The sequence below is a fragment of the Ambystoma mexicanum genome, chromosome 1p, assembly GCF_040938575.1.
Source record: "Ambystoma mexicanum isolate Mex_15411 chromosome 1p, UKY_AmexF1_1, whole genome shotgun sequence".
In the NCBI taxonomy this organism is placed as follows: domain Eukaryota; kingdom Metazoa; phylum Chordata; class Amphibia; order Caudata; family Ambystomatidae; genus Ambystoma; species Ambystoma mexicanum.
The window spans coordinates 1,035,647,884-1,035,672,074 of record NC_090921.1 but is presented as its reverse complement, the minus strand read 5'-3'; the positions used below and the strand labels follow the sequence as shown (position 1 = coordinate 1,035,672,074).

The 24,191-nt window shown below is 43.6% G+C and overlaps 1 protein-coding gene across 2 annotated transcripts in view; it reads left to right on the top strand.

Annotated features, from left to right (window-relative positions):
* The window catches only part of RFWD3 (ring finger and WD repeat domain 3), a 580,144-nt gene that overhangs the window by 1,518 nt on the left and 554,435 nt on the right, over positions 1-24,191 (top strand). The gene's annotated exons all lie outside the window — the stretch shown is intronic.

Here is a 24,191-nt window from a genome sequence, read left to right as displayed (position 1 = left end):
TAACCCTTCGATGGTTTCTCAGGTAGGATGCGTGGGCTATTTATAGAGTTGTTAGTGGTATTGAAAAACATGATTGTTAAAACATTACATTACTAGGTTTTGCACCAGAGTAAGTAATTACTTCCATGGGTAAGTGATGTATTGGTACCCAGGGGAGAGAGGCACTGACTAATCAGGAGGCCAGGAATGTGGGCTTGAGTCCACAATCACCTTCTGTGCTGCCTCCCGGTACCTCACCCGCAGGTCTGACTTTTGTATTCCATTGGGCGACACACACCAAGACCCATTCCCCTCTGGATCTGGAATGCACAATCTCGCCCTCTACCCCCTAGAGACACAAACCCCACCCACCCAAGCATACAGACGACCAAGCATGCATCATGCATACATACCCAAACCCCCCACCATACAGACTACCAAGCATGAACCATGCATACATACCCATACAGACCTGAACCCCCACCCCATCTCCACATACAGAATACCAAGCATTCACCATACTTACCCAAACCCCTCACCCCAGGATACAGACTAACAAGCATACAGCATGCATACATACCCATACAGACCGAACCCCCACCATACAGACCACCAAGCATGCACCATGCATACATACCCATACAGATCCGAACCCCCGACCCCATCTCAGCATACAGACTACCAAGCATACTCCATGCATACATACCCGAACACTCCCACCCCAGCATACAGACTAACAACAAGCATGCACCATGCATACTGACCCGAACCCCCCAACCCCAGCATACAGACTAACAAGCATACAACCCATACAGACCCAAACCACTCACCCATCATACAGACTAACAAGCATACACCATGCATACATACCCATACAGATCCGAACCCCCGACCCCCATCTCAGCATACAGACTACCAAGCATATGCCATGCATACATACCCGAACACCCCCACCCCAGCATACAGACTAACAACAAGCATGCACCATGCATACATACCCATACAGACCCAAACCCCCCACCATGCAGACTACCAAGCATACATACCCATACAGACCTACACCCTCCACCCCAGCATACAGACCTGAACCTCCCCACCATACAGACTACCAAGCATACATATCCATACAGACCCAACACCCCCCCTGCATCTTAACATACACACAAAAACAAACATGCAGGCAGACCCGACAAGCCACCCCCCCACCGCATCTCAACATACACACAAACATGCAGGCAGACCCGACCGCCTACTTACCGGACGTGCTGGAAGGCAGGCTAGCTGGAACGCTGGCAAGGTTTGTGTTGCTACGGGTGGCGTGGCAAGGCTGAATTGCCTTCCGGCATCAAGCCTTATTGACTACGCCAGCCGTAGTGCTGGCACTCCATTGGTGCAGCTCGTAGAAGCTACGTGGTGCGTCTGCACTGACCCAAAGAGGATCCGTGTTTCGTCCAGCCCAGAAGACCAACAAAGACTTTTCCTAATGGAGGGCGGCCGATGCTGCTTGCGGGCCGCACTCCATTAGGAAAGTTTTTGTTGCTGGCAGGCTGGACAAAACATGTCCCAGAGTAGACTTATTAAATAAGATATTGTGCCCTACTTAACAGTAGTGTGACTTATAAATTAAGAGCACTTTTGAAATCCATTGATGTAATTGCATTACATGGTCCTACAAATTGACCAACCAGTGATTTGTCTACGATCAGAATATATTGCTTGATCTTTATTTTTGTTGTTCTGTGTTGCACAATTGATTTGTTTTTGTTTTATAATTAATTTGTTGTTGGATTCTTTATTTTAATTGTAACTGTATTAGAACGTTTCTCATTTATTTCACTTTCATTTCTCTCTACTACTGATTCTGTCTTTAGGTTTTTTGAACTACTGTCTTGTTTATCTAATAATTGTTTGTTCTTAGAAATTGTCATTCGAGTATTAGTTTAATTGTGTTAACTAAAGAAATATTTTTCCTGATGTTTAGGTTGAATGTTTTACATAGTGTCTTGGCTCCTACATATTTGAGAGTTTCTTTGAGGACACGAGAATATATATTGGTTAATAAACATAAACTCATGGCCCCACGTTGGGTAGAGAGCCACCATTAAGTCAACGTACTAGGTAACAAGTAGATGCATACAGTTAGGAGTGATTTGGTCTCCCGCTAATACATATGGAGACAGTCCTCGGTGACTTATTTCACTGTTAGAGCTTGTAAAAAGATTTTTTTCTTGTCGGGACATTTTTTCTTTTTTGATTATCTGTTTGCAGTCCCAGACAGAGTAGGGATTTACCCTCTAGTTTAGAAAATCCATTACATATGACTGAATACCTGAATGATGGCATGCACAGTGTGTACTCTGGGGCTAACGGTTCCAGTCACAGTATCTGCTCTGGAGCTAATGGTATTTGACACAATACCTGCTCATGCACGCGCAAATCTGGGGTTAATGACTGAAGAAATAGTAAAACCCCATGCACCCTTTCCTTCTCGTTTTGTCCTTTCCCATTCCTAATTCCCCTCTGACAGCTCGAACCACACTATCTGAAATGAACATACAACGTAAAAAAGTAATCAGTAGGGTAAACCGGCGTGCCACGATTTTCAAAACGTGTTTGATGCAACTGATGGGATGCTCATTCATTTCACTTACGCCAAAAAGGTGGTGACCCGTGGCGCAAAGCACATTTGAACATGTGCATCATAGTTGTGCACATTGAGGTGCTCTTTTCCCATCAAATGCACAACTGCGCAAGGCAGTGGGTGGAAAGGGGGTTCTGGGCATTTTCAAGTAAAACCCGATTTTCAAAAGAGATGCACTTTTCAAAGTGCAAGGAAAAAAAATATTTCCATGTGCCTATTTGGAACAGGTGCAGGGGGATATCAAATGTATGGTGTGGTCACTTTTGATCCTCTCATGTAATGAGTGAGTGAATGCTGTGTGTGAATGAGCGAGTGAATGTTGAGTCAAAGAATGTGTGTTTAGGTGTGTTTGTGCGGGGCCGGCGAGCTGATTTTGGCTGGTGAGGGCAGCACTTAAAAAAAATAAATATATATATGTATATATTTTTTTTTTATTGGAATGTTCAACAATAAGAACACATGTAACCCCCACCCCTTCACGCCCCCACCTTCTCACCCCCTTGATCCCAACACATGTAACCAACAATGCACCCAGTTCTGTCACCCCTCTACCCTCCCTACCCAAATCCTTAAACTCTGTAGATGGCTCCCTGTCCCAAGATTCTGTTCGTGGCCAGCTCCCGCCAGCTGTTGTACGGGCCCTTGCACCGTTTGAGAAACCTCCTGCCCCCATAGTCCTTGCCTCCCCAAGAAACTTCAGCCATATCTCCTCCTAGCTTCCTGTGAAGGCACCCTCCCCAAGTGGAACGTGTACTCAAACCAGACCCAGCAATCACATTTTCCTTGGGCACCATGCGGCCCGCGAGTCCCGCTGCAGGACAATTTCCCAGTCTGAGAGAAACCTTTGGTGATCCCCTTGAATCAAATATGTCACCCACTCCAGTGCCACAGAAGTTCCTGATTTTACTAACCCATTCGTGTTCTGTGGGGGCATCTTTTTGTTTCCATTTGTGTGCCACCATAAGCGTTGTCGCCACTATCAGGATGACGTATGTCTTTTTTGAGCTCTCCCGGGTAGATTTTCGAGAACTCCGCCCATTCCCAGGATGGCCATCCCTATGTTGTCTGGCATCTGGTTCTCGAAAATACCATTCATTGCTGCATGGATCATTAATGGATCACTTGTAAGAAGACACCTTTCGTTTTAAGTTAAAGAGAACAAACCTTGACTTGTTGGCATTCGATAATCGATTCTAAACCATTTGCGTACTGTGCAAAAAGATGACGTTTAGCCTGTAGGCCAAATGGAGTACGATCAAATAGTAAAATATCATCTGCGAACGCCAACCAGTTGAGAGATAACCCGCCTAGTCTCAAAGGAAAAGAGACTGCTGAGTCCCATATCTTGTCCGTATCACAGAGGTAGAGGTTAAACAGGGTAGCAGCTAAATTGCACCCCTGTTTAACCCCCACGAAAGTCTGGACAGGGCAGGTTGGGGCTCCTTGTTCGTTTGTTCTAATCATATAGCTTGTGTTTGTGTTGAGTTTCGAAATTGGAGAAATTAGCTGCAAGGAAAAGCCCAATGTTATAATCTTTGTCCATAAAATATTAAGAATATTGCAGTGAAATGCAGAGGTTAGATCCAATGATGCCATGTAAATGGGACCCGTATCTGCAATTTTAGATCTATATAAAACATGGGCCAAAACTGTAGCATTTAGGGTTGTCCCCATTTGCTTCCGAAACCCAACTTGATAACGAGATAGAACTTTATTGTTGACTATGTGAGTATCCATTTCGCTCAGAATTAAGATTTCAAACCCCTTTGCTGATGAATCCAAGATCGAAATGGGGCGAAAGTTAGCCGGATTGTCCGGGTTACCTTTTTCATAAATCGGCACGATTGTGGCAGTAAGCCACGTGGCAGGCAGAGTCTCTGTACGAAAGATGTTGTCAAATTTGATTTTCAAAATGTGTGCCCACATTTAGGATCCTGTTTCAAGACGCATGGAGGTATGCCGTCTGGTCCAGGGGCTTTAGAATGGTTCAGTTTCAAGATTGCACATTTAACATCTATTAGAGACCACGGACAAGCCCCAGAAAAATTCTTCAGACTATGATTAAATTCAATGTGTCAACTCCAAAGGCAACTTAAATGTGTTGATTATGTAGGTAATCCATATATCAGCTGAAGTTTGAAATGATACGTTCGAGGGAGACGAGATTTTTCTGAGCGCCGCCCAAACAGACCATCTGTTGTTCATACATAGATGACCTAAAATGTTTTGATTATCATGATTGTGTAAGAGATTTTATCCCTTTCGCTTTGTTCCTATACGAATTGGCAATCTGTTTCTTCTGCAGAACATAGGACTCAATAGGCAAATTTGCACGTTTTAGTGCTCTTATGTGCATGTTTTGTTCCCTCTCCAAAGAATAAATTTGTCGATTAAAACTATGAGCATGGAGAGATTTTGGACTTTTATGTTTTTTAAAAAAAGTAGGTGGAGCATTTCATTGATTGCGTATTCTGATTTTCTACGAATTGTAAGGTATTATTTTTCGTATGTGGAATTAATTTGGAGACATACACCTTCTGAATCATATAGTTCAGCTTCTTACACAGAAGAGGATTCCAACGTATGGATAGAGCAAAGCGATCCATTTCTATATGTCACGTTTTCATTGAGATAAAGAACATGACCAAGTGAATTTATTGTAAGGGATATGATTAAATGATCCCCTATCCCCGGGGCAATAGTCGGAAGTGGAGTGCAAGCATGAATAAGGTTTGTAGAGGCTACAAAAAAATCAATGTGTGATTTCTTCGTCCCGCTTTGCCAGGTAAAGGGAGAACAGTTCAAAGGTTTATCAAGAAAGATTAAATCCCAATGAACAGAAAACTCAAGCCACTTTCTACCACTTTTGTTAGAGCTAGACTGACCAACAGAATCATAAGTATATGCTTGAGAGGTAAGGTGGAGGTACAATCGCCCCCGACAAGAATCTTATAATTGGGGTTATATACAAATGCTTCTTCTAGTATCCGCTCCAATGTTGCAAACATTTGGTCAAGAGTTCGTCGAGAACTATTCCAATAAAAGGAGACTATGAGAAAATTAGTATTATCATGAGACAAAACGGCTTCTACGGCTAAAATATCATCATGTACTTCATTCTCGATGAACATTTCATATTGTTGTTCAGAAAAATAGCTAAACCACCCTATGGCCTGCCATACAGCCCGATGCTGGCCGGAAAAGAGTAGGTAGTATAGCCATTAATGTACAATATTTTGAGGTTCATGGTTTCTTGACATAATAAAATTGCAAAGTCAGTGGCAGTTGATCTAGAATTAAGCCAGAATAACAAATTATTTAATCCACAAGAATTCCATGACCTAATTGTAAAACTAGAATGGCTACGGTAATTTGGAATCACTTTTTGGCATTAAGATTTTTGCCAAAGGTTCCAGCCATGACCAGTCTTTTATTACTTTGGAGAGCGATACCAGCTATGCCCTAGAAGATTCATCCGGTATATCCGCATTAGTAATTTTTTTTAAGGACAGCCGAAGGAGGCTATTTCACTGTCTCCAGATGAGCGATAAATTCATTAGCTTCATTGTTCAAAAGAAACAAAAAGGGTGTCAAGCCCAGTTGAATTAAGTCTGCACGATACTCTCAAACTCGTTTAGCAATATTGGCAGAATGAAAATGTGAGATCATTCTGTGATTATTTATGTTATTAAGGGTTAGCCAATCGAGGTCTGCCAAATTAAGAATTCTCAGAGGTGGTATATCATTAAAAGCATGCAAAATAAAGGCTTGGTTGATTCTCCTGTCGCCGTTAATCGCAGGGTCGCTTACCCATCCCATTGTATTTATGGCTTGTGAGGTGAATTTAGTCCTTACATTTTCCGGTCGATTAGCTCCATCAAGCATTTGGCCAGCGAGTACCTGTGGAGTTGATTCGGGACTAGTGCCACCAGAAGAGCTGGTCGCGTCAAAAATCGTGCCTCCAGGAGGAAGGGAGGAATCGATTACATTCGTCACAGGAGCCGCAACAACTGGCAGTAAATTAATAGGTAATGCCACAGGTGCACAGACAGATGGTGGCAAATTCGGAGCAATGTTGCAAGGGTATCCCTATCGACTGCCGATTAGAGCCAACCCTTTTTATTGACGTTGTTGGAAAGAACAACGATAATTGAGTGTGCTTAGTAAAGAGAGTATGTGGTTTAGCGAGTGGTACGTTAAGGTAAGAGGGATCAGACTTTGAAGATGAATTTTCAAGAGTAAGGTACTCGCCACTCTTATGGGCATCAGCTGGATTATTTGCCTTAAGTCTGTCTGTTTTCCCTTCTTAGTGTTTTGTTTAGTGTTCTTGTTATTTGATTTGTTAGGGTCAACAGAGTTTACAGAAGAAATAGATGGTATTTGCTTTACTTGAAGAGCAAGACGACTTTCGTCATTTAGCTTATTTAGATCAAGAATACCATCCTCATTAGACCGGTTGGAAAGATTTGGAATATTCGAGCTATGCAATTTCATTTTGGGTATGGTTTGATTTTTGTTTTTGTTTTAAATTTTTTAGAGCCTCAGCCCTTTGAGTTTTCTTGAAAGCCAATCTTTCTATGGCTCGATTCTGTAGCTGTCTAGCTTTGCGCGACAAAAACTGTGTGGGAGAAGAAGCGGCCTCAGTCATCATGGCTCTCCTCCTTAATTAATGTGAAAAGAAATGGTACACCGAAAACCTCGTTGTACAAACTGAGGCACAACATAAGGCAAAACAAATTTTGCTCCGGGTTCTTTTGCAATTACCAAAAACTTAGTGATTCATCATTCAATTGGTGCATGTTAATTCATATTACTCATCTTTATAGTCGTAAAAAGACATTTATTTTCATATAATCATTAATGTTTCATAGATTCAAGTTATACATCACAAACAAAAATATTATTCACTCATATATATTTTTTGGCAATATTTCTTTCACATATATTTCTCATGTGTTACAAACTGTTAATTGTTCACGTGATCCATATGTTTCCAAATTTAGTTGCCTATCTTCTAAACTACGCCTTTCGGGCAATGAATGCCCTTCTTCAGGTTTTAAAGAGTATTGAATTCTTTTCTGTAAAATATAAATTGAAATATATTCAAATTATTTTAATTTGTATTTTTTTGAAAACTAAGAATTACACTTTTACTAGCTCACAACTAATGAACTAACCTTTTAGAATTCGTATCAAGTGAAAAGCTTGCTGCCCAGACAGGGTAAATTTCCAAAGCTGTAATAATAAAAAAATGAAATGTGTGTCCCCATTAAGTGATCGTCAGTAAATGGGGCGGTGGTGTGCAGAGGAAACAGTCGCTGTGGTAAGCGCTGGGTCCCCCTGCTCATCTCCTTAATTACACCTGACCCAGGTAATATATCGTCTTGGTCAATGAGAGCAGAGGGACTGTCTAGATGTGTAATAGGAGGAACAATTTCCTCTGTGATGGATGCGTTTTGAGAATAGCTGTTAGATAAATGCAAAATAATCGCAACCTTTGTGGTTTCAATTGCATTTTCCATTTCACAAATTTTAATAGAATTTGTTAGCACATTATGCCATAGATCCCACATTTCATTGTGCTGTGTATCGCTCTGAAAAGAAGTGGAAGCCGTAAGAACTTGGGCGTACGATTTTGGCGGGTCACAATCTGTACATTGATATTTTGAGAAATACATACTGGGGTCTCAGCTGGTAAAGTTTGCAAAGCCTTTGACAGCAAAACAGGCTTTGCTAAGGATACAGCATGTGATGAATTGGTTGCAGTAAATAATTCCTTAGCACACATAAATCCGTTTTATTAAGTTTGGCCATTATATCAACAATCAAAGTTTTTTTGTCTTTTAGTTCCAAGTTCGTGACCCTTGTCCAACGGGTTTACACGGGAAACTCGTGGTCTTGGTTATTGAAATCTGAAAAAAATCAATGGATCGAGCATCAGGATTTTCCTTTGGCGGTCATAGCCCATATTACCAGATTGAGGAGAAGTAGGACGGATCTGGTAATTATCATTATCAATTTCATGAGTGACACTTTCCTCCAAATGAATTTTGGACTTTCAAATAGGAGAGCTCTCGGAGGGGATAAATGCATTTTCTATGGGAGGAGTATCAGATGTATTAGAAACATACAGAATCTCTGGTTAGGGTTACCTCTCATTACAAAAAAAATGCACTTCATCAATACCTCTGCGGAATGCAATCACAGGTGTAGATGGTCCTAAAGAAAGACATACCCTTTTTCCCCAGTTCCCCCGAAACGGCGGGGGCTAACATGGATACATCAGAAATGTATTTATTCAAATATTCAGAGGAATGCAATGGTCCAATAGTGTTGTTCATGTTTGTAAAGTGCTGAGCAAGTATTGGATGGACTGTAAACTCTATATCATGGGCCTCCTGTAAAGGAAATAAGTGAGTTTGTTTATTTACTGCATCCTCTATCTGTTGGTTAAGCCCAACAACATCCATTGCCGGTCAAGTGGCACAGCGAGTAGAGCGCTTGCTTTGACATCCGTGCAGAGCCTGCTGACGCAGGTTCAAACTCAGCCTTTCATCCTTCCGAGGTCAATAAATGAGCACCACACACCGTGGGTAATAATAAGCAGCGCTCAGATACCTGATGGTTTGTAGCGCTATATAAATGCTAAAGTATTATTCTGTTATCACTCCTTCTGTGGAACACACAAGATCACCTATATTGCGTGGAATGCCGGCGGGCGACATAGGAACACTCACTGCAGGGAGTGCGTTTAAAAAAAAAAAAAAAAAAAAACTCCACTTGTTTTATTGTTATTACTATGAGAATCACCAAGCGGACCAGGAGTGGTAGGAACATGGAGTAAGGGATCAATACAAATGCGCCTGCGGCGCAGTCCCCCACAAAGTCCTAGATATACGTGTTAGGCGTGCAAAACAAAAGTTCGAGGTGAGACCTTAAGGAGATCCTCCGATCCTTAGCACCGACTTCTCTGTGTCTTTCTTCTGATATCTGTACAAGTACGGCATTTGCCTTCCCAGTGTATGCTAGGAGTGTTTGATAGCAAAGCAAAGCCTGCTTGGTGCTAAGGGAGATCAAAACAAACACAAAACCATAAATTGTAGTTGGAGAGATAGATTGACGTCAGCAGTGTTATATGAAGCAGGCAAATTGCAGTATTCAAACACAGGCCAAGATCGCTATTCAACCGCAGCAGATGTGTACAGACTTGCCCTAAACCGAAGAGCCTTACAATGCCACAATATACAGATTGGCGGAAACGCTGCGCGTTCGAATACAACAGTGGAGCGCAGTTTCAGAGATCACTGATGTATAACATATCACAGAGCAAACAGTTGATTCAGAAATGCTATGGGCTACATCATGAGAGACGGTAGCATTTATAAAAAGCGATATTAAGGGAAAAGTCTGCCACGCGCACAGCCAAACAGCACTTAGGTGCACTTTGGGTGCGCACGCTTGTGTCGAGCACGTAGGAATTATAGGATTGCTGGGAAAAGTAGGCGGAGCCAGAGCCCAGGCGAGGAGAGCTCTGTAAGATTAAACCGAGGAGAAGTTTTAGCAAACTGGTAGAAACCATGGAGGTTTGAATATTCGTTTAAAGCTTCAAAGTCTTTACTTGAAAGTAGCAAATTCACACGGCAAGCGGGTGGAACACCCATGGGAGAACAGCACACGCTTCCACAGTGTAGGGATTCCTCTTGCGACAGATCCACAGAGCCACAAGCAGCACCACTAGCACCATTAGCACAACAGCACACTTGGGCACTTCTGGCACTTCATCGCAATGAGCACCCCCCCACACCCTCAATGTAGTCTTAAACGCGTCCCACACCACCTGTTTGGGTACATCCTCTGTTGCGTTAAGTGCAATGTAATCCAAGATTTTATTCATGTCCTCGCAGAGGACTCAGTCCTTAAGGATGTGGCTAGGGAACTTCCACCTCCATAGGCCTGGCTCTTTCTGCCCCATATTTAAGGTAATCGTTATGGGAACATGGTCTGTCGGGGTGATCACTCCTCGCTCTATCCCTGCGACCCAACCCAATAGTGACCTCGAAATCAAGGAGTATTCTATCCTTGAGAAGGATCCATGAACGTGGGAATAAAATGTGGAGCCCCCTACCCACTCAGTTCCCTCCAGCCATCTACAAACTCCAATTGGGCCATGTGTTCATTCAAGCAGGCAGATTGCGCCACCTGGTTGTGGAACACCCTTGCGCTCCTGTCTTCTCTTGGGTCCCACGCTAGATTAAAGTTGCCTACAAATATCAGCCCTTTGGAAAAAGTCTCCAATTTGGTCTGTCGCCCGCAAGATTGCTGCCACTATATATGTCCCCTTCTCCCCTTGGAAAGAGGACGCCAGATACCTACCCTCTGTGTCATCCTCTATAGCTATGACCTGGAAGTCTGGGATGTCCCGAAAAGCGATTAACTCTCCCGTCTTCCCTGGGGTGTTGAATTGGAACAGATAACGGTACCCCTTGATTTTCAGCTTATGCCTGTCTCGCATCCGAATGTGCGTCACTTGGAGGGCTACAATTCCAAACTCGCCCTCCACCCCCCACCCCAAGAACTGTTCCACCTTCCTTCTCCTAACCAGGGAATTAAGCCCCTGACGTTTAGGGAGGTTACCCAGAGCACTTGCCTATTTCCCATGGGTCGTCTTACTATGCGGCTCGCACTAATGAAGAGTGGCTGCCGTTGAGATCCCCCCACTTTCGAATCCCCTCTCCCTTCACCATCCCACCCCCCACCCTGCACTGGGCAGTCTCAACCAGCCTCTAGATCCCTCCCCCGACCCATCATTCTAGAATTGAGCCCTTGTAACAATCCAGAGTAAACCTGTGTGGGTCCCCCTAGACACATGTAGATAAACCAAGACATCCTCTACCACCCACCTCCCCCAGGCGGGCTACAACATTCCCTCCTGTAACCCCCTTTCCCCTCAGCGTGGGGCTCCTGTGACGATGGGCGTGTGGGCACCTTCCACTCTTGCCCCCTCGTCGGGTGGGGGTGGGGGTTAAACCGGGCCCTTTAGGCCCCATTTATTTTAGCCCCTTCTCGAAAACTTAGTCCATTCCCACATTTACCTCTTGAGCGGTTCTCTCGCCGGTCTTTGTTCTTGCCTTGGTGACCCATCGTCCTCAATCTTCAGTACCTTCCTCGCAGGTGGTAACCAGATGCTGTATCCCTTCCCATTCGAACAGTAGTCCAAAGGGAATGGTCCATTTATAGCGTATGTCCGCTCGCATTAGGGTGCGCACCACCAGACCCATCATCCTACGCTTCACCAGGGTGGTCTGGGCTAGGGCCTGGAATAGCTGAAGTTCCGAGCCATTGTAGCTGATTGATCTGGCCCTCCTGGCAGCCGCCAGCACCCTCTCCTTCTGCCTGTACTCATGTAAGACCATCACTAAATCTCTGGGTTTGGCCCCTGGCTCTCCCCTCTTTGGGCCCACTCTGTGTATGCGGTCCAGCTCTATCCCCTACTAGTCTTCCACCTCCAGCAGGCCTCTGAGCACTTGCTGTGCCATCGTGCATAGATCCGATCTATGTGATTTTACCGAATGGAAAAATGAGACTCCCAAAAGTCAATTTTGTTTCTTCAATTTTCCAGAAAATATATATGTGGGGGGAGACCCCCCCCACCTTACCCCTATACATGTTTTATTCACTTTACCCCCCCACATATATATAGAAAATTCGGGGTTGAACTTTTGGGGGTCGAACTTTTGGGAGCAGGTAAATTTGTACAATACCCATAGATCCTTGTCCGCCTCAGCGAGGCTCTTTAATCTGAACTTAGATCTTCGCAAGCGGTTTTCAAGGTCTTCACTCTGAATCTCGAGGTTCTGCGGGACCCTTGCTAATTTCTCTATCAGCTCATCGATCTTCCTTGTGTCCTCTGCGGTCTGCTCCTCTATTTCCGTTATGTCCCCCTTCACTGCTTGAAATGATTGGGACAGTTCGCTCATATCATGCTCAACTGCGATTGAATAGTTTTCGCTTTCTTGTCTTCAAATTCCTGAAAGCATCGGCGAAGGACCTCCTGGGTGACCACTAATTATTTTACAGTGCCTGCCAGCGCCCCCCAAATCCTCCCCTCGCCGGGCTCCTGATCTCCCCCAGCCAGTACCTCGCTGTCTCTACGTCAGAGTCTCTGCAGATTGCCCTCCTGTGGTTTCTTCACTAACTTGGGATGAACTTACATGTCCTTCCCCATGTTTTTGGACATGGTGCGTAGGCAGGTCTGATGGGGGGGGGGGAGCCCTGTGCCCTCTTCTCCCTGATATCGTGTTGCACCCTTCAGACCTCTTCTGGCTACTTTTTCAGGGCGTAGGAACCTCCTTGCCGCTTCTGGGTCTACCCTTGATTGTGGAGGGGGTTTGGAACTCCCCTCTAACTGTGTGTGGATGAGCAACTGTTTGTCGTCCTCCTCGGGTTTCAAAGGACCCTCCTCCTGGCCTTGGTGCCAGGATCACTCTCCCCCGAGCCTGACCAAATGGCCTCTCCCTTATTCTTCCTTGCCCACCATGGATGTAGATGCACTCTTTAGCCCTCTATTCGGCCTCGGGATTGGCCCTGGGAGGCCAGGGCCCCACTGTTCACTGTCTCCTATGTGTGGTGCTCCTCTTGCTCCCTTGCTGTGCTTCTGGATGGAGGTACGCTGGTTGAGGCACTATATGCAGCTCCAAAATGTACTTAAAATAGGCTTCCAGCTGCCCTGGCTATAATCTCACAGGTTCTCCCCTGGTCTTCTCTGCAAAGTGCTGGCTCCAAAGCTTGGGCAGGTGCCCCCCCGCCACGCTCCCCCACTCCTCACCGCCACTCTGCTCAAAGCTGGTGATCACTGCCTGATGATCACTGCCTGCACTGGTCAGCATCTGCTTGCCTGCACCCTTTCCTTGGGTCAGGGTGCACGCTGACCTCTGATTGTGCTCCCCCAATGAGGAGGGAGGGTGGAGAAGTAGAGCCCCTCTGGGTCGCCACCTTCCTGCCTCTTAACTTTCGCTGTGCAGCCCCTCCTGGGCCCAGTGCTGATATTGAGGTGGGAGTATTTTACTCCCTGTTTTTAAACTTTGAGAGTAAAAATGACTTTTTTCCTTTGCAAGAGTAAAATGCATGTGACATCCAGCCGACGCATGCATATGGAAATCATTACCATACGGCTTCTTTCTGCATTGTGACAGAATACACCTTTCATTATTTCTCTAAGGTCTGGCCTTTTGATCTCTCCTGTATATATTTAAATGTTGAAATCACAAAAACCTAGCCAATTACATAGTAAAGCAAACATGAATTGTATTGTGTGTTTTGAGGTACGATAGCTGAATTGTCATTTGATGTTTAATGAGTCCTCATTTTCTGGAGCTATTACTACCCAATGGTATGCTAATGTTATGATACAACAGTGCAGAGAAGCAATGACTCCATGCTAAATTCTACGTCTAATCTAATGGTCAAATGGTTATTTATATAGCGCTTTTGGCCAAGCGCTGTACATGGAACATATATCACAATTATCATCAAACCAAAGTCGGTACTCCTTTGTCGACCTCGAAAGGATTAAAGGCTGAGTTGGACTTTCCGTGATTCGACCCTGCAACCTACAGATCACGCGCAGATTGCAGCAATGAGTGCTCAACCGGCTGAGCTATCTTATTGGCTAACATCCTTCAGAGGTCGGTTAACTGAGTATTGACTGAGGTATAATAATCACAGTACCTAGATGTTGGACAAACCATTTATGAAGCACTACATGAAGTTAAATACCTATCTGGATTATCCCAGGCACAGGTTTTGCTGACAAATGTAACTTTCATTTGTTTGTTTTTGAACAGTGCTTTCACTTCCTGGAGAGTCAGGTTTTGGATGTTTTAATTGTAGTCTTGAATATTTGAGAGGCTAGAACACCTGTGATTGGTGTAATGACAATCACTCACCCTTGAGCAAAGACTCTGCTGCCACTGACCATTTTATAGTAATGTACCCCATTGACTGCAAGGTTGAATGGATGTAATCTAGAGTATGCCTAGTCATCATTTTACACATTTAATTATCAGTGCAAAAATTATCTGCCTCCGCATGATTATGCACACAGCACCAGAACTCTGAAAAATACAATCGTGCAATACTGGTTTGCTTTCACTGGAAAAAAAGCATAATTTGTTACAAAATATTAATTCTCAATTGCAACTTAGTTTTCTATCTTATTATACAATCCTAAAATTCTAGGAAATTATGCGCCGTGCTTCTAAAGCTGAATGGAAAGAAACCATTCCTTTTATCACAGTGTGCAGTTTCTTTTTTTTGAAAGGCTTCAGAGAAATGCATTCAGTTACAGAGGTGGCTTGCAATTACATCAATGTAGATAAAAATCAAAAGAAGCCTCCCGGTTACTTGATAGAAACTAGACCTTTGCACTGCCCTTTGCTGTAAAGCTGTTGTATTTGCTTTCAATGCGTAAAAAGGCCTGGTACCCACCTTATCTGGAGGCCTGCCCAGGACCCTTGGCTGCTTTGGGTGCTCTTCTCCGCTGCACAGCTCTCAGTGGGCTACGGGTATGGCCCCTTTGCATCCTCCTGATCTCTCAGATGAGACGCTGCTTCTCAGTCGCGGGGGCGGCTTGGTCCCGCCTCAATTTTCCCGCTTGTGCTTACTATGTTGGATTGGTGGTTGAGTTCTATCTTGATGAGGAGGGATTCATAGTCTTCCGTGTTTGTTGTGATGATTCGAGATGCTCAGATGTGTTCTTTGTGTATAATTGCGATACCTCCTCTTCGGTTTTCTCTGTTGGCGTGTAGTTTTAGGATCGTCGGGTATTGCTTCATTCGCGATGGCTTTATAGTTGTCCGATAGCCAGGTTTCTGTAAGGGAGACCACGTCTGTGCCTCCTTTGCTTACGTCGTGGATTTCTGTTGTGTTTTGCCATGGATCTAACGTTGAGGAGGCTGCTGTGTAGCTTGCTTGATTTCCCTTTCGGGTTGTTATGTTTGTTCTGACCATTGTGGTGTTGGTTGGGTCTTCGTTCCAGGTTGATTTTCCCTGGTTGAGTCTGTTGGGTGGGGTGGTTCTTTGTTGGTCAGTCTCTTTGTCGAGTAGACCGATAAGGTTTATGGTGGCATGGTTTGGTTCCAATTGTTGAGTGTGTCTTCTGTTTGTATCAGTGGGATCTTTTTCGCTTAGGACGGTTGCATCTAGAAGGTTTGTTGGAGCTTCTAGGCCAAATCGCCACCATGGTTGTCTCAAAGCACCAAGGCTTGTCTGAAAGTTGGAATATTGGGCCCCTACCAGAGTTAACTAGGTCAGAGCCTCCAGAGGAATCTGGATGGATATGTGGGGGTGGGAAAAGAGGATAAAGATAAAACTGGGATTCAAGCTGAGGTGAGGCACGTTCTTCGAGGTGCATGTAGTAAGAGTGTGTTTGTAAAACCGGGATCACAAAGATTTGATTACAGGAGCTGAAAGCAGCTCTGGATATTTGGCATCACCCACGAAGTAGGAGCTACCACTGGGGAACCAGGACATATTCTATATCCTGCCACAAATGTAACTACTGTATGAAATGCAGACTATAACTTTGTGAGCATCATAGATGCCCCATTATGCTTTACATGTCTTCTAGATGTGTCCCAGTGCTCATTCCCAACACACACAGTTAATGTCACATAGTTATGTTTGTATGGCACAGAGTGGCTTGGGAGCTAAATGCAGCTCCTGGTAGCTATTGGTGCATCCAGCCAGGCTATAACTAGGAGATAAATAGCAATTTTGAACCCTGTAAAAGGTATATTAAAATAGAAGTAGGATTGAAATTGGAGCTCAAGAGCATTGATATTAACCTACAAAAACTGTTTCCCATCACCAGCAGTAAAACCTAAAGATATAGGTGCCTGACGTAAAATGTGCAAGACTGGAAACGTTTAAAAAAAAAGAGGGATAATCTCATTTCCTAGCAGCATTCTTTATGAAACGATCACAGAACACATTTTGCAGAGGAGTTTCAGGATACATCCACAAGGTAGAACATTTGGGTCTGCCTGGAACAGGCCGTATCAATGGGCAAATTGGCAGAGCAGTTGGTGGAATACGCTTCAAAAGCGACCGCAAACATAAATGCAACGTTTTTAAAGCTGCGGTTTTATTTCTAAGTTTTCCGGGCTCCTCCAGCCCAGAAAACATAGAAAAAAAAACGCTGCTAGTGCTTATTTTTTGTAAAAAAAATAAATAGCACTTACTGAGATTCAGCTGCAGCTTTCCTGCTCTGGTCTCCGGTCCGCGTCCTCCGAGTCCCGGCACTAATGAAGGGAAAGCCACCCATCGGTAGACTTTGTTTACTACAGCTGGCTGGCTTTTCCTTCATTAGTGCCGCAAAAGCCAGCACAGGAGGGCCTCCATTTCACAAAATGGCTGCGCCCCTGTGCTTGCTTTTTCGAATTTTGAGCTTGAATAGCTCAAAATTTTACATAGGAAGTTTTAAAACGGAGGATGCTAGTATATTTTTTTTTTATGTGGCCTATCTATTTTCTAAATAAAAATTTTTACTAGACCATCCCTTTAAGTTGGTTAAGGTATCTGTCGGGTAACCAATTACAAGTCACACGCAATGTAATCAAACTCAACCACCTTATAAACTATGCAAGGATGTCCAGGGATCTTCTTGATTTTGTTTCTGTAACAACATTTTCTCAAAGTCTGACAATCCCTGCACATCACTCGCCCCAGTTCTTTGCCTGCAGGTTTTTCATTGTTTTCCACAACTTCAGAATTTGCCGCCACTACCAGCACCTTGTCAATACATCGTTCAGCAATTCTACACCTTCTTCTACTAGGCAGTAAAAGGGTTTGCAAAGGCTTTCGAGGAATGTTCACTGATTGTATTGTGTCCATTCTGTCCAATACATTACCATTAACTCCTTTGACCTAGAACAATTCCACAACATATGTATAATGGTGCCCCCCCTCCTTTCCACATTCCCAAAAAAAGTCACTGTCACACCGGAGTCCAGTAGAAGCATCCCACAACTTTCTGATGTGTGCGTCTCAAGTTGAAATCCAATTTAATCCTAAAACCTGCCCGCCTTATTTGCTCCCACGCCTATCTATAATTTCACATCCCAAATCTTCCCATGCCTCCCTCAATTTTTTCCCCAAGATTCAATACTGAAAGCATCCATAGGCATTATTAAGTTTAGATATGTGGATACCATGCCTGGCAATGAAGCAAATATAGCACATCCTGCTGGCTCAGTCTGTATTGGTATATTTGAGAAACCTGAAAGTGTTTCACCTGCTTGTCCCCGGGGGATCTGTCATCCATCAGGCCAGGACATGGCCATCGCTTTTGGATCCAGTTTCTGGGGGTGGACCAGTGCACAAGGATCACCTGGATGAGTGTCTTCCGGAGTGGAAGTGGGACACCGGAAGGTGAGATGCTCTACCCCCTTCCCTGTAACACCTTTTCCCCCTTCTACCAGGTAGGATGCCTAGGAACTTGCCGCCCCCCGCCTCCTTTCCCGACGCAAACACTTTCTCTCGGACAGCTCGGAAACGGACTAACACCAGAGCCGTGTACCTGACATGTCCCAATACAATGGTCAGGCAATTACTGATCATTACACCGGACTTCCATTACACTTCCCCACACGGTTAAAAGGCAGAGCACGAAGGCACACTCTGAGCGAGGCAAAGCACACAAGGAAACTGTGGTTCCAAGATGGCAGTTTAATACGAGGAGAAAGACTGCGAGACCAGAGAGCGTGCCTCTGCAAGTAGCCTCATAAGTAGCCTGTTGTGCCTGGAACGCAGCCTGCACGCTGGTTGACACGGAGAAAGACACAGAGAAAGGATTGTTTGCGTTACTGAAGATAAGCAGTGCTTTGTGAAAAAGGACTGCCTAAACTGGATACGCCCCCCCCCACAGGGGAGGAGACTACATAAGGCTGAGGCCGCGCGCCATCTGCGCGCACGCGCCTTTGCAAGTAGCCTCATAAGTAGCCTGTTTTGCCTGGCACGCTGCCTGCATGCTGGTTGACGCGGAGAAAGGTTTGTTTGCGTTACTGAAGATAAGCAGTGCTTTGTGAAAGTGGACTGCCTAAACTGGTGAACACTGATAAATACTTTATCCTTAGTAGCTGGACATTTGAAATAACCATTGCATCAGTTACTTACACATATTCTTTTTGATTTAGGGGAGGAGACTACATAAGGCTGAGGCTGCGCGCGCCTCTGCAAGTAGCCTCATAAGTAGCCTGTTGTGCCTGGGAGGCACCTGGCACTGGAGTGGGTGTCACCTAGGCATAACCAAACACTAACATCAGCAGGTACACTGACAACGCGCATTGCAGGAAACGTAATATGTGCATTTACTTCTCTTAATGGCGTCTGCAAAAAGTAAATTGATACATAAAGCTACATTCATACCCAAGACTCTGACACGCCGCGCTAGTATGGCGTTGGCATTGGCGACCGCCCTGCCCGGATCGTCTGATACTGATGACGAGTTAATTGAAGCGCTCAGGGGAACCTAATTGTAGGTGATGTCGCGCAAAATTTAAGCAATGATGGCTTTCCTGACTCCTCAGTCTTTATATGAGGCTGAGGGAAATCCGATTCTCCAGCCACTACCTGACCCATATCTGAATTCTAGCCTAAATTTTTAGCTCGGGTTTAAACTCTCTCATGGGCCTTACCAGACATCTAGAAACCATAACGGAGAATCCAGCTTGTCCTGATACCTCGAGTGGGAGTGAACCAGAGGATAGGGGACAGGTTAGTGTGAATGGTCTGATCATAGAATTAAGGAAACAGTCGAGACTTCTGAATGAAATAGTTCTGGCACTCACAGCTATGCCTGACTTGTATTGCTTAATGATGAGTGAGTGGGATGGCAGAAAAAAACCAATATGGAACACAAAAGCAGTGACAACTTTGCTAATGTCTCAGTAGTACAGGTGAATGACTCTGGCTGCGAACCCATCCTGATACCTGATCAGACCCTATTGAGTCAGGATGTGGTGCAAGCCGATCGCCCCATCATTACAGCACACCCACACAACCAGGAAAATGATGGACGCTCACAGCACAGAGAACGTGCCTTTGACTACAGAAATGACGACAAAAAAGAAAGGAAAGTTAGAAGGAAAAAAAACACGAACAGGGGTTCTAACACTAGTTCATGAGAGACCTGGACCTACGTGATGACATGGATGATTATCAAAATGAGAAAGATTCCAAAGGTCCCTAGAAAATAAAAAAGTTAGCCTGTTAACGGGGCTTCATGAACTATGTGCAAATGCCTCGCCCATAATGGAAACGTGAAGTAACAACGAAAAGGAGTACACTGAAGGGCCTAATAGATTAATGGATGCACTAAAACACAAAGAGGTGACACAGGATAGACAGGAACCTTAGGTAGATGGAAAGTGGGTGGAAGGTATATTTGATATATTTAAAAACCCTGATGTGCAGTCCCGTGCGAATACCCCTTCTACAGCAGGTCCATTATTTTTTTCAGCACCCCCCCGCCCCCACTCAAAAGTGGAGCCAGTGATATGCTTGGACAACACACAGCCTATCATCTGTCCCACTGCGGCCAGTGCTCCTGCAAGTGAAGCCATGCAGGTACCCTCGGCATGGAAAAGAAGATTCAAGGGAGAAGTATGTACAGCCCCCTCCAGAGCTGGTGATCCCAGCGCTCGGCTCGGGCCCTGCTCTTGAGGGTCTTACAGAAAAATCCCTTAGCAACATGATTGAAAACATATTAAAAAAGGAAAAGATACAACGGGGACAATGGGGCACCGTCCGCTGAGATAAAATCCAACCCTCAGACAGGAATGAATGCAGGTCCGAACCCGAGTTCAGAGGGGACGTATGATACAATGGGCTGAGGAACCATTGGTATTAATGTCCCTACTAAACACAGTGGTTATAACCATAAAATGAAACCATCAAGCCATTTCAGAGACCCCGCTTTCCCTAATGAGCATAGCATAGTCATGTATTATGTATTCGCGGAAGGCGGACCGAGATCTCAGAATAGACCCTATATACTGAATCTATTTAGTGATATTCAAGAACTGTGTCTGATAAATTGGTGGATTTCATTCACAATCTGCACTGATTATGTGCGCTTGATTATTAAGTCCCCACTGATTCGCTCCTTGCTATTGAAAAAGTGGATTCCCTACAGAAAAGGTTTTAATATTGTACCTTATGCAGACTTACCATGTAACAAATTATCAACTATGTATCTAGGGACAAATGGAGTCAGGGTGGAAAAAAAAGATGGTACATCCCCGCTGGATAATGAAGGGATCCAGGTCATAAATGAAGCCAAGTCTTGTTTAAAAGACATGCAAGAATGGCGTTGGCTTGCTCTCTTTTTGCGGGAATCAATAGAGCATCTAAAACTGGCACCAAAATCACTTTAGCAATGCGAATTATTTTCACCTTGTCTCATGGAACACCAGGGGTTATAAACATCTTCTGCTTGATACTACGGAAGGTGTAAAATTAGGTAAATTTGATCATGTTACAAGAAACCTGGGTCACCTCTGATTTACACATGGATGGGTTCATCACAATCTGTTTACCAGCTAAAAAAAATGTTAGAGGGAGACCAAGTGGCGGACTTATGTCTGCATCCAGAAACGACAACACAATTATTTTAGAGGATAGCACATTTGTGAGTGACTGCTCTATTCGTGCAAGTTTCCAATTGTTAACCAATGTTGGAACTATTCATATACTGATGTTTTATGTGTATTGGAACATATGCACCACGAGTATGTGTGCTCTGGATGAGTTTCTTATGTGCTTAAACAATGAGATTGGCAGGTGGTTTGATATTCACCCCCAGGGTCTTATTCTACTTGTGGGTGATCTCAATGCTGATTGCACACTAAAAAAGGATGACTTGTATTTGTTGCGTGCTTCTCCGCCTAATGTTCAAAACAAAAAATCCTGAGGTTGTCTATGGCTATACTTTGGAAGGAGTTGGGGCCTAAAGCCGATCTTTAACATCTCACTCACATGGGCGGCCCGCGGCGCTTGCTCCATTATAGCCTATATATTTGTAAGTGCCTTTGACAACTTGTTTTACAAAAATCATGAGCTTAAAAGCGACATGAATAGTGATCATGCTCTGCTATGTCTTGAACTTCCCTGGGGTTTGGCTTGTGGGGGACGACGACACTTTCCGTTCCAAATTGAAGCACGCAATGGTGGTAAGCGAGTAAAGTGGACTCGAGGGAATCTGCTACAGGTCAATTATATTCTGACACAAGATTATGCATATTCTACTTAGGAAAATAAGCTTGTCAAGTATTCTGTCTACGCTTTTGGGGAATACATAGAAAAAATGCTAGATTGTAGTAATGTACTTATAAGTGGTAAACGAGTAATAAATCACGCTCACAAGCATACATAAGCGCAAGTCATAAGAACTGCAAAAGCTAACTTAAGAAAGGCAACCTGCTGTATAAAGAAGCAGAATATTGATGACCTGGAGAGGAGATCTAAGATCAAACATTGTAAACAAACTTATAAAAATTGGATTAAAAGCATCAAAGGGGTAATTGCCCAAAAATGATGGCGAATGCATGATTAAAGCAATGAGTGAGAACAATACTGGCAACTACTGCGCTCTAATAAATAGCAACCAAAGCTCACAACAGCTACAAACAAAAACCCAATTGACTCAGCGATATGGTCTGTATACTTTGGTTCCTTATATAGGAACTCAGTTGTTGAGTGGACTCTGGAAGAGCACACAGAGGCTGACTGGAATCTGGACATATAATTTTGTAATATTAAAAGCATAATTAAAAAAGCCAAATCAACTTCCACTCCAGGTCCCAATCATCTGTCCTTTGCCAATCTCAAAAGTAAAGTTGACGTGTGGTCCAAACTATTGTATATACTTTTTAGAGACATTGCAAAAAAAAGAGGGTACCCAATCACTGCAAAAGTTCTTATGTTTTTTTGTTGTTCAAGAAAGGTGATCACTTATGTCCTAAAAATTACTGTCCTATAACGTTATTGAATGTTGAATCCAAAATGTTCTCAGCTATAGTATTGGAAAAACTCACTGTATGGATGACAACTCTATATTACATCATAGACCGTTTTCGAAAAGCGACAGGAACTGATGCGGGTGGTTTTATGGTGGCTCAACTCTTGAGCTTAGTCAAACAAAGCAATGAAACATCTGTACATAGCGTCGATGGATTTAACCTCTGCATTCAACCTTGTAGATAGACCAATGCTGTGAAAAACTTATTGGGGATAGAAAGAGGGTTGCTAGATTTTATTGTACACTTATGTTCAGATACAGCCATGAGGATCAGACTGAACAACAACGGTCTCCTGTCCAATATTATATTAACTGGAAATGGCCTTAAACAGGGGTGTAGATTGGCAGCTACACTTTTTAACCTTTGTCTCGGGAGCAGGCAAGTTTTTAAACACAAGTGGTATGATTGGACCAAAGATTGGAGGGTCAACTATTAGATGGGTTGCCTATTCTGACGATTTTTAATTACTAGCCTGCACAAAAATAGGCTTGCAGAGACTAATCAATGATTTTGGCAACTTTATAGAAGATAGGAAATTAAAAATTAACCCCAGCAAAACCATCATCTTTCAAGCTGGATGTAAAAGTGTGACCCCATTCTTTTCGGGCTGGTGTTGTAGTGCTCTCAAAATCAAAAGCCAAGCTGTAGTGTGCTACTTGGGTTATGTTTTTGCTAGTTACTCGCATGCTTTGTTGAAAAGCAATCTTTTGCAGAAAGTCAATGAAGCGATAAACCAAATAAGAGCCATAGAAAGAAAATTTGGGAAATTCACTCTAGCCCCCCTGCATTTTGTTTTATAGGCTGAAGGTAATTCCCAAATTAACTTACAGGAGTGAATTTTGTCCTGATTCAATACAACCTATACTGCGCAAATTGGAGGCGATGATTTGGCGGAAAATCTTATACTATATTCCAAAGTGTTTTCCGCTTGAACTGATAAATTATGAATTGGGCTTAAGCTCACTTATCAGTATAATGATTAACAGAAAACTGTCTCTGAGGAAATATCTGGTTGCTCAGAACAAACCATTGTACTACCATATGAGCGATGCAACTAATGGAAACTTTATGTACAACTTGAAAAAGGATTGTGAGGAAAAAATGTTTTGATCTCGGGCTGACATTAAGGTCTTTGCTTGGTAAACTCTAAACTTTATTGCGAAAGCATCTCATTTTGGAAATTCTCTCCAAAACCCGAGGAATACCTGACGAAATATCCGTCAAGAGAATTTAGAAACCTCACAATGCGTTTCAGGTTTAATGTTCTGAATACAAATGAAATCTTGACAATTAGCGGAATGAGTATCGGGGGGGAATAATGGATGCATGTTTTTGTTTTTTTTTTATAACTTTTTTTATTTTAAATCCAGGCAGGGTGGCAAAGGATGCATGTTTTGTAAACAAGGAGGAGTCACAGAATCTTTAAAACACCTACTACTAGTTTGTCCCACTTTATTAGTCAACAGAATGGACAGCTTTTCGATGTTTGTGAA